A 9,357-nucleotide genomic window follows, 5' to 3' on the forward strand; every position below is an offset into this window, starting at 1 on the left:
GTGGAGGTCAGGTAAGTGGAGGAGCTTTGATTGAGCGTGTGGATCCTGTGGAAGGATAAAGTGAAGCTGAGATCTATGGAGTGAGCTGACCTATTCCAGCACTTTGTGGCGCAGCGGTAGAGTTGCTGCCTTACAGCGCCAGAGACCCGTGTTCGAACCTGACCACGGGTGCTGCCTGTACGGAGTTTACGTTCACCCTGTGACCACGTGGGTTTTCCCGGGTGCTCTGGCTTCCTCTCACACTCCAAAGACGTGCACGTTTGTAGGTTACTTGGCTTCTGCAAGTCGTAAATTGTCCCTGGTGTGTAGGATAGTGTGTGGGGATCGCTGGTTGGTGTGGACTCGGTGGGCTGAAGAGCCTGTTTCCGCACTGTATCTGTAAAGTCACTCAAATAAGACTTGGCTGCTTTTTAAGCAGTCGTTGTGTTATGCAGAAGCAATACATTACAAGTGAAGCTTTGCATGTTGCAAGTGCATCACACCAATATTTAGTTTAGTTTACGTTAGAGAAACAGTCCCTTTTGCCCACTGAGTCTGTGCCGACCAGCGATCACCCCATTCATTAGTTTTATGCTACACACTAAGGACAATTTACAGAAGCTAAATAACCAATAACCCTGCACATCTTTGGGATGTGAGCGGAAATGGGATATGACAATAAAACATTCATGACTCTTGAAACCGGAGGAAACCCACGTGTTCACAGGGCGAATGTGCAAACTCCGCATGGACAGCTCCTGAGGTCAGGATCGAACCCTGGTCTCTGGATCCGTGAGGCAGAAACTAATCTCATGATTTTATACACGTCTATAAGATCACTACTCATCCTATATAGAGGATGGGAGCAGCCTGGCTTGAGGATAGAACTGAAAAGTTAGATTGGAAATATCTAAATTCCTATCCTTACTGTTTTGTTTTCCAGCGGAACGAATCATTACAATCCACCGACTTGTTGGGCAAGGCCTCCCGACTGACATCATTTCTCCGCACCATTTTTTGCTTGCCTTGCTGCCTCAACAATCCCAAGGACCACAACGACACCATCTCGGGGACTTCCTGCAGCTCCACAACGTCACTTCCTGCGTACAAGTGGAACGAGGAAAATTGCATCATCCACGTCAGCCTCGAGAACGGCAATGGGAATGTGTACAAAAGCATTGTGGTAGGTGCATGGCATTCTTCCACGGCTCAGATACTACTTTATAGCAGAGACACAGCATGGAAACAGGCCCTTCGGCCCACTGATTCCGCGCTGACCAACGATTGGATAGGATGCACTAGTTCCTGCATGCTAGGGACAATTTACTGAAGCCAATTAACCTACAATCCCGTATATCTTTGAAGTGTGGGAGGAAACCGGGGCACTGGTGTTAGTCAGGGGTTATGGGGAGAAGGCAGGAAAATGGGGTTAGGAGGCAGAAAAAGATCGGCCATGATTGAGTGGCGGATTAAGCTCGATGGGCCGAATGGCCTAACTCTGCTTCATTGAACATATGAGCACCCGAAGAAAATCTCATGCAGTCACGGGGAGAACGTACAATCTCCCCACAGACAGCACCCAGTCAGGATGGAACCCGGGTCTCCGGCGCTGTACGGCAGCAGATCTACCATTGCTGCAATATATTTGTGACTTCTGAATAAAAAAATTGGAAATGTGAAAAGTTGAAAACCAAGGAGCTTGTTTCCATGCTGTTTAGCTCAAAGTCTACAACAGGCGCAAACTTTAATGAGATTCTGGTTTCTCTCATAAGGTGCAAGAGTCAGAGGATATAGAATGACACAGTGTGGCCCTTTGGCCCATCTTGCCCATACTGGCCACATATCCCACCTGCCTGCATTTGGCCCATATCCCTCCAAACTTGTCATATCCATGTACCTGTCCAATTGCTTCTTAAACGTTGCGATAGTCCCTGCCTTAACGTCCTCATCTGGCAGCTCGTTCCATACACCCGCCTCAATGTGAGAGGGGTAAGATTTAATAGGTAAGATTTAACAGGTACATGGATAGAAAATGTTTCGAGGGATATGGGCCAAATGTGGGCAGAGAGAGGGAGGGGAAGAGAGGAGGGAGAGAGATAGAAGGGAAGAGAACGAGAAGGGAGGTAGAGAGCCGGGAAAAAGAGAGAGATGGACAGAGTTGGTTCCTGGGAGAGAGACAGCGATCAGCGATCTAAGGGAGGAAGGGAGAGAGGGGGGAGAGGGAGAGGAGGGTGAACAACTCCAGGAACAACTCTCCCTAGACTGCCCCACTCCCTTCTTGTGCAGCGGGGAAATATTGGCAATTTTCCAATCATCTGGAACCACTCCTGACTCCAATGATTCTTGAAATCTCACCATCAATGCCCCCACAATCTCTAATGCCTCCTCTATCAGAACCCTAGGGTATAGTCCATCCTGACCAGGTCACTTCTCCACCTTCTCCCTAGTAACAGCCACTCCACTAACGTCCACCCCGACTCACTTGAAGTTCGGCCACATTGCTGGTGTCTTCCACTGTGAAGACTGATGCAAATAATGTTATTCCACTCCTCTGCCATTTCTTTTGTTCCCCATTATCACTTCTCCTGCATTATTTTCCAGCGGTCCAACGTCCATTCGTGCTTTTTCCAGCTTCGCACCATAGCTAAAATCAAACCATTCCTCCAATTTGACGACTTTGAAAAGATCATCCACGCATTCATCTCCTCCCGCCTGGACTACTGCAAGATTGCAACTCCCTATACACTGGCATCAGCCAATCTTCCCTGTCCCACCTGCAACTGGCCCAAAACCCAGCAGCGAGTCTTCTAAAGGGTACCTGTAAAAGGGACCACATCACTCGATCCTGGCCTCTCTCCACTGGCTCCCAGTACGGTACAGAATCAACTTCAAGCTCCACTTATTCGTATACAAAGCCCTTAACGGGCTTGCCCCTCCCCCTATATCAAAAACCTTCTAACCCACCATTCTACCTCCAGGTCCCTCAGGTCGGCCGACTTGGGGCTACTGACTATCCCGCAGTCCAGTTTTAAGCTCAGGGGTGACCGAGCTTTTGCGGTTGCAACACCTAGACTGTGGAACAGCATCCCTCTCCTCATCAGAACTGCCCCCTCCATCAACTCCTTTAAGTCACGGCTCAAAACCTATTTCTACTCCCAAGCGTTTCTTGAAGTCCTCTGAGGGGGCGCTGAAAACAGTTTATGTATGTATTGTTAGATCTATGTACCACTGTATGTAGCACGTTAGTACCTGCATTGATGTAAAGCACTTTGGTCAACGAGAGTTGTTTTTAAATGTGCTACAGAAATAAAATTGACTGACTGACTGACTTTCTTACTCCTAATATAGCTGAAGAAACCCTTGCTATCCTCTTTTCTTCTGCAGTTGTATAGGGCTCTGGTGAGACCACATCTGGAGTATTATGTACAGTTTTGGTCTCCTAATTTGAGAAAGGACATCCTTGTGATTGAGGCAGTGCAGCGTAGGTTCACGAGATTGATCCCTGGGATGGCGGGACTGTCATATGAGGAAAGATTAAAAAGACTAGGCTTGTATTCACTGGAGTTTAGAAGGATGAGGGGGGTCTTATAGAAACATATAAAATTATAAAAGGACAGGACAAGCTAGATGCAGGAAAAATGTTCCCAATGTTGGGCGAGTCCAGAACCAGGGGCCACAGTCTTAGAATAAAGGGGAGGTCATTTAAGACTGAGGTGAGAAAAAACTTTTTCACCCAGTTGTGAATGTATAGAATTCACTGCCACAGAGGGCAGTGGCGGCCAAATCACTGGATGGATTTAAGAGAGAGTTAGATAGATCTCTAGGGGCTAGTGGAGTCAAGGGATATGGGGAGAAGGCAGGCAAGGGTTATTGATAGGGGACAATCAGCCATGATCACAATGAATGGCGGTGCTGGCTCGAAGGGCCGAATGGCCTCCTCCTGCACCTATTTTCTATGTTTCTATTATTGTATTATTAGCTAGCTTACCTTCGTATTTCATTGATTCACCCCGTATTGCCTTTTTAGGTACCTTCTATTGTTCTTTAAAAGCTTCCCAGTCCTGATTCCCACTAATCTTTGTAATTATGCCGTCTCTTTCAATTTAAAACTGTCGTTGACTTTTCTTCTGTCACACTGGCTTCTTTCTCCCCCTAGAATCTTTCTTCCTCTTTGGAATGAAATCAGCCGGATTCTTCCGAATTATTCCCACCAGACATTCCTGCCATTGCTGTTCCACCGTCATCCCTTCCAGGGTCCCTTTCCAGACATCTTTGGCCAGCTCCTCCCTCATGCCTCTGTGGTCTCCTTTGCTCAGCTCCAAAAACGCATCCGATTTCACCTTCTCCCTCTCAAATTACAGATTTCAAACTGATCATATTGTGGTCGCTACCTCCCAGTGGTTCTTTTATCTTGACTTCCCTTATCAAATCCTGTTCATCACACAACACTTAATCCAGAATTGCCTTTTTCAGGGTCGGCTCCGTTACAAGCTGCTCTAAGAATCCACTCGGAGGCACTCTTCAAATTCCCCTTCGTGGGGTCCAGTATCAATCTGAATTTCCCAATCTACCTGCATGTTGAAATCTCCCGTGACCCACCTTTCTTAGATGCCAATTGTATCTCCTGGTGTATCTGGTATCCTATATCGTGGCTTCTGTTTGGAGGCCTGTAAATAATTCCCATTTCTTATAGACAATAGATAATAGGTGCAGGAGGAGGCCATTCGGCCCTTCAAGCCAGCACCGCCATTCAATGTGATCATGGTTGATCATCCCCAATCAGTACCCCGTTCCTGCCTTCTCCCCATAGCCCCTGACTCCACTATCTTTAAGAGCCCTATCTAGCTCTCCAGAGAACCGGCAGAGAATTCCAGACTCACAACTCTGTGAGAAAAAGTGTTTCCTTGTCTCCATTCTAAATGGCCTACCCCTTATTCTTAAACTGTGGCCCCTGGTTCTGGACTCCCCCAACATCGGGAACATGTTTCCTGCCTCTAGCGTGTCCAAGCCCTTAACAATCTTATATGTTTCAATGAGATACCCTCTCATCCTTCTAAACTCCAGAGTATACAAGCCCAGCCGCTCCATTCTCTCAGCATATTAGTCCCGCCATCCCGGGAATTAACCCTGTAAACCTACGCTGCACTCCCTCAATTTCTTGAGCTGGAGGGTGGTGAATCTGTGGGATTCATTGCCGCAGACGGCTGTCATTAGGTATTTTTAAGGCGGAGATTGACAGATTCTTCATTCGTACGGGTGTCAGGGTTATGGGGAGAAGGCAGGAGAATGGGGTTGAGAGGGAGAGATAGATCAGCCATGATTGAGTCTAAGAAAAAAAATCATCATCTATATCTCTCGTTTCCCTTATCCGTAACCAGAGTGAAGAAGGGTCTTGACCCGAAACGTCACCCATTCCTTCTCTCCAGAGATGCTGCCTGTCCCGTTGAGTTACTCCAGCTTTTTGTGTCTAACCATGATTGAATGGCGGAGTAGACTAGATGGGCCGACTGGCCTCATTCTGCTGCTCCCTACGGCAGACCCCTCTCTGCCCGGTGATGCATAAACTCGGTGCGTCACCGGGCAGCTGCGGCCGCAGGAACACCTTCACTGATGAGCGGGGACCAGGTTGACAAACGGCTCCACTCTCCCCGGGGATTCACGGTGGCACAGCGGTAGAGTTGCTGCCTTACAGCAAAATGCAGCGCTGGAGACCCGGGTTCGATTCCGACTATGGTGAGTAAAGGCAAAGATAGATACAGAGCAACGGAGACGCGCTGTACCTCCTCTCTACCCCCTCCCTATCAACCCCCCTCCTACTACTTTCCCCCTCTCCTCTCTGCCCCCTTCTCTCCCTACCCCGCTTCTCTTTACCTGCCCCTCCTCCTCCTCCCCCCATTCTCCTCCCCCGTATTCTCCTCTCCCCTCCCCCTTTTCCTCTTCCCCCTCACCCCTCCCCCCTTCTGCCCTCCCCTCTTCCCTTCTCCTCCTCCTCTGCCCCCCCTCCCCCCCATCCTGTACCCCCCCTCTCTCTCCCCCCTCCTCCGCTCCCCCCTTCTCCTCCCCACCCCCTTCTCTCCCTACCCCGCTTCTCTTTACCTGCCCCTCCTCCTCCTCTCCCCCTCCCCCCATTCTCCTCTCCCCCTCTTCTCCTCTCCCCCTTTACCTATCCCCCCCTCTACCCCTTCTCCTCTACCCCCTCCCCCCCTTCTCCCCCATCCTCCTCTCCTCTCCCCTCCCCGCTCCCTCCTGGGCGTGAGGCCCCGCCTCCCCAAGCATGCGCGCGCAGCCGCAAGGTGCTCGCTCCCGTCCAGCGCCAACTGCGGACGCTCGCTCGCGCCCCCCACGATCTTTGCCCCCAACTGTATTACACTCACTCCCGGGCCCCACAACTGTATTACACTCGCTCCCGGGCCCCACAACTGTATTACACTCGCTCCCGGGCCCCACAACTGTATTACACTCGCTCCCGGGCCCCACAACTGTATTACACTCGCTCCCGGGCCCCACAACTGTATTACACTCGCTCCCGGGCCCCACAACTGTATTACACTCGCTCCCGGGCCCCACAACTGTATTACACTCGCTCCCGGGCCCCACAACTGTATTACACTCGCTCCCGGGCCCCACAACTGTATTACACTCGCTCCCGGGCCCCACAACTGTATTACACTCGCTCCCGGGCCCCACAACTGTATTACACTCGCTCCCGGGCCCCACAACTGTATTACACTCGCTCCCGGGCCCCACAACTGTATTACACTCGCTCCCGGGCCCCACAACTGTATTACACTCGCTCCCGGGCCCCACAACTGTATTACACTCGCTCCCGGGCCCCACAACTGTATTACACTCGCTCCCGGGCCCCACAACTGTATTACACTCGCTCCCGGGCCCCACAACTGTATTACACTCGCTCCCGGGCCCCACAACTGTATTACACTCGCTCCCGGGCCCCACAACTGTATTACACTCGCTCCCGGGCCCCACAACTGTATTACACTCGCTCCCGGGCCCCACAACTGTATTACACTCGCTCCCGGGCCCCACAACTGTATTACACTCGCTCCCGGGCCCCACAACTGTATTACACTCGCTCCCGGGCCCCACAACTGTATTACACTCGCTCCCGGGCCCCACAACTGTATTACACTCGCTCCCGGGCCCCACAACTGTATTACACTCGCTCCCGGGCCCCACAACTGTATTACACTCGCTCCCGGGCCCCACAACTGTATTACACTCGCTCCCGGGCCCCACAACTGTATTACACTCGCTCCCGGGCCCCACAACTGTATTACACTCGCTCCCGGGCCCCACAACTGTATTACACTCGCTCCCGGGCCCCACAACTGTATTACACTCGCTCCCGGGCCCCACAACTGTATTACACTCGCTCCCGGGCCCCACAACTGTATTACACTCGCTCCCGGGCCCCACAACTGTATTACACTCGCTCCCGGGCCCCACAACTGTATTACACTCGCTCCCGGGCCCCACAACTGTATTACACTCGCTCCCGGGCCCCACAACTGTATTACACTCGCTCCCGGGCCCCACAACTGTATTACACTCGCTCCCGGGCCCCACAACTGTATTACACTCGCTCCCGGGCCCCACAACTGTATTACACTCGCTCCCGGGCCCCACAACTGTATTACACTCGCTCCCGGGCCCCACAACTGTATTACACTCGCTCCCGGGCCCCACAACTGTATTACACTCGCTCCCGGGCCCCACAACTGTATTACACTCGCTCCCGGGCCCCACAACTGTATTACACTCGCTCCCGGGCCCCGCAACTGTATTACACTCGCTCCTGGGCCCCTACAACTGTATTACACTCGCTCCCGGGCCCCACAACTGTATCACACGTCGCTCCCGGGCCCCACAACTGTATTACACTCGCTCCCGGGCCCCACAACTGTATTACACTCGCTCCCGGGCCCCACAACTGTATTACACTCGCTCCCGGGCCCCCAACTGTATTACCGTCGCTCCCGGGCCCCACAACTGTATTACACTCGCTCCCGGGCCCCACAACTGTATTACACTCGCTCCCGGGCCCCCAACTGTATTACACGTGCTCCCGGGCCCCACAACTGTATTACACTCGCTCCCGGGCCCCACAACTGTATTACACTCGCTCCCGGGCCCCACAACTGTATTACACTCGCTCCCGGGCCCCGCAACTGTATTACACTCGCTCCCGGGCCCCGCAACTGTTGACCCCCCACAACCAAAGACTATGGAGCAGCTCTGCTCTATAATCTTTTCCCACAACTGTCGTCGCTCCCCCGCACGGCCTCCCCCCACAACTGTGTTACACTCGCTACCGGGCGGCTCCAGCTTTCGACGCCCCCGCCGACCCAACGCTCCAGCCCGTTAACCTCCCGCCTCATCGCCGCCCCCCGCCATCTCTGGTAAGAGCAGAGGTGGAGGGCTCTGTGTGTACGTGAACAACACCTGGTGTACAAACACAGTGATTGTGGACAGTCACTGCTCCCCGAACCTGGAGTATGTGACTGTTAAATGCAGGCTCATTTACCTCCCTAGAGAGTTTACTGTTGTCATGATAACTGCTGTGTACATACCAGCGGATGCTAATGCTAACTCGGCTATCGGACATTTGTATGGTAGCACTAGCAGTCAACAGAGCATATATCCTGACGGTGTTCACATCATAGCAGGGGACTTTAATCACGCGGACTTGAAGAAAATGCTCCCCAAATTCTACCAGCATGTTAAATGTGCTACAAGAGGAGCTAACACACTGGACAAGGTCTACTCCAACATCAAGCTGGGCTACAGGGCTAGACCACTACCACACCTGGGTCAGTCGGACCATATGTCCCTGCTTTTAATTCCTACATATGTCCCCCTCAGGAAAACTGCTCCTACCATCACAAAGACCATCACAACCTGGCCTGATGGTGCATCTCAGCAGCTGCAGGACTGCTTCGACAGGACAACCAACTGGGATGTGTTTGAACACCAGGACCTGGAGGTGTTCACAGACAGTGTACTATGTTACATTAAAAACTGCATGGACACGGTCACAGTGGACAAACGCATCCGGGTCTAGAGAGGACTTTTAGGTCTGGCGATAGGGCTTTATACAGCACGGCCCAAGCTAACCTGAAGAGAGGCATCAGAGAGGCCAAATCAGACTACAGGATGAAGATAGAGGACCACCTGGACAGTAACAACAGCAGGCAGGTGTGGCAGGGGATCCAGTATCTCACCAACTACAAGACCAACCTTGGAGCTGCTGAAGGTGACGCCTCGTTGGCAGAGGAGCTGAACCTCTTCTTTGCTCGCATTGAAGTGGAGCCACCCGAGACAGCCACATCACACCACATGGTCCACAGCAGCCTAACC

Source organism: Amblyraja radiata, unplaced genomic scaffold (genome assembly GCF_010909765.2).
Source record: "Amblyraja radiata isolate CabotCenter1 unplaced genomic scaffold, sAmbRad1.1.pri scaffold_160_ctg1, whole genome shotgun sequence".
In the NCBI taxonomy this organism is placed as follows: Eukaryota; Metazoa; Chordata; class Chondrichthyes; order Rajiformes; family Rajidae; genus Amblyraja; species Amblyraja radiata.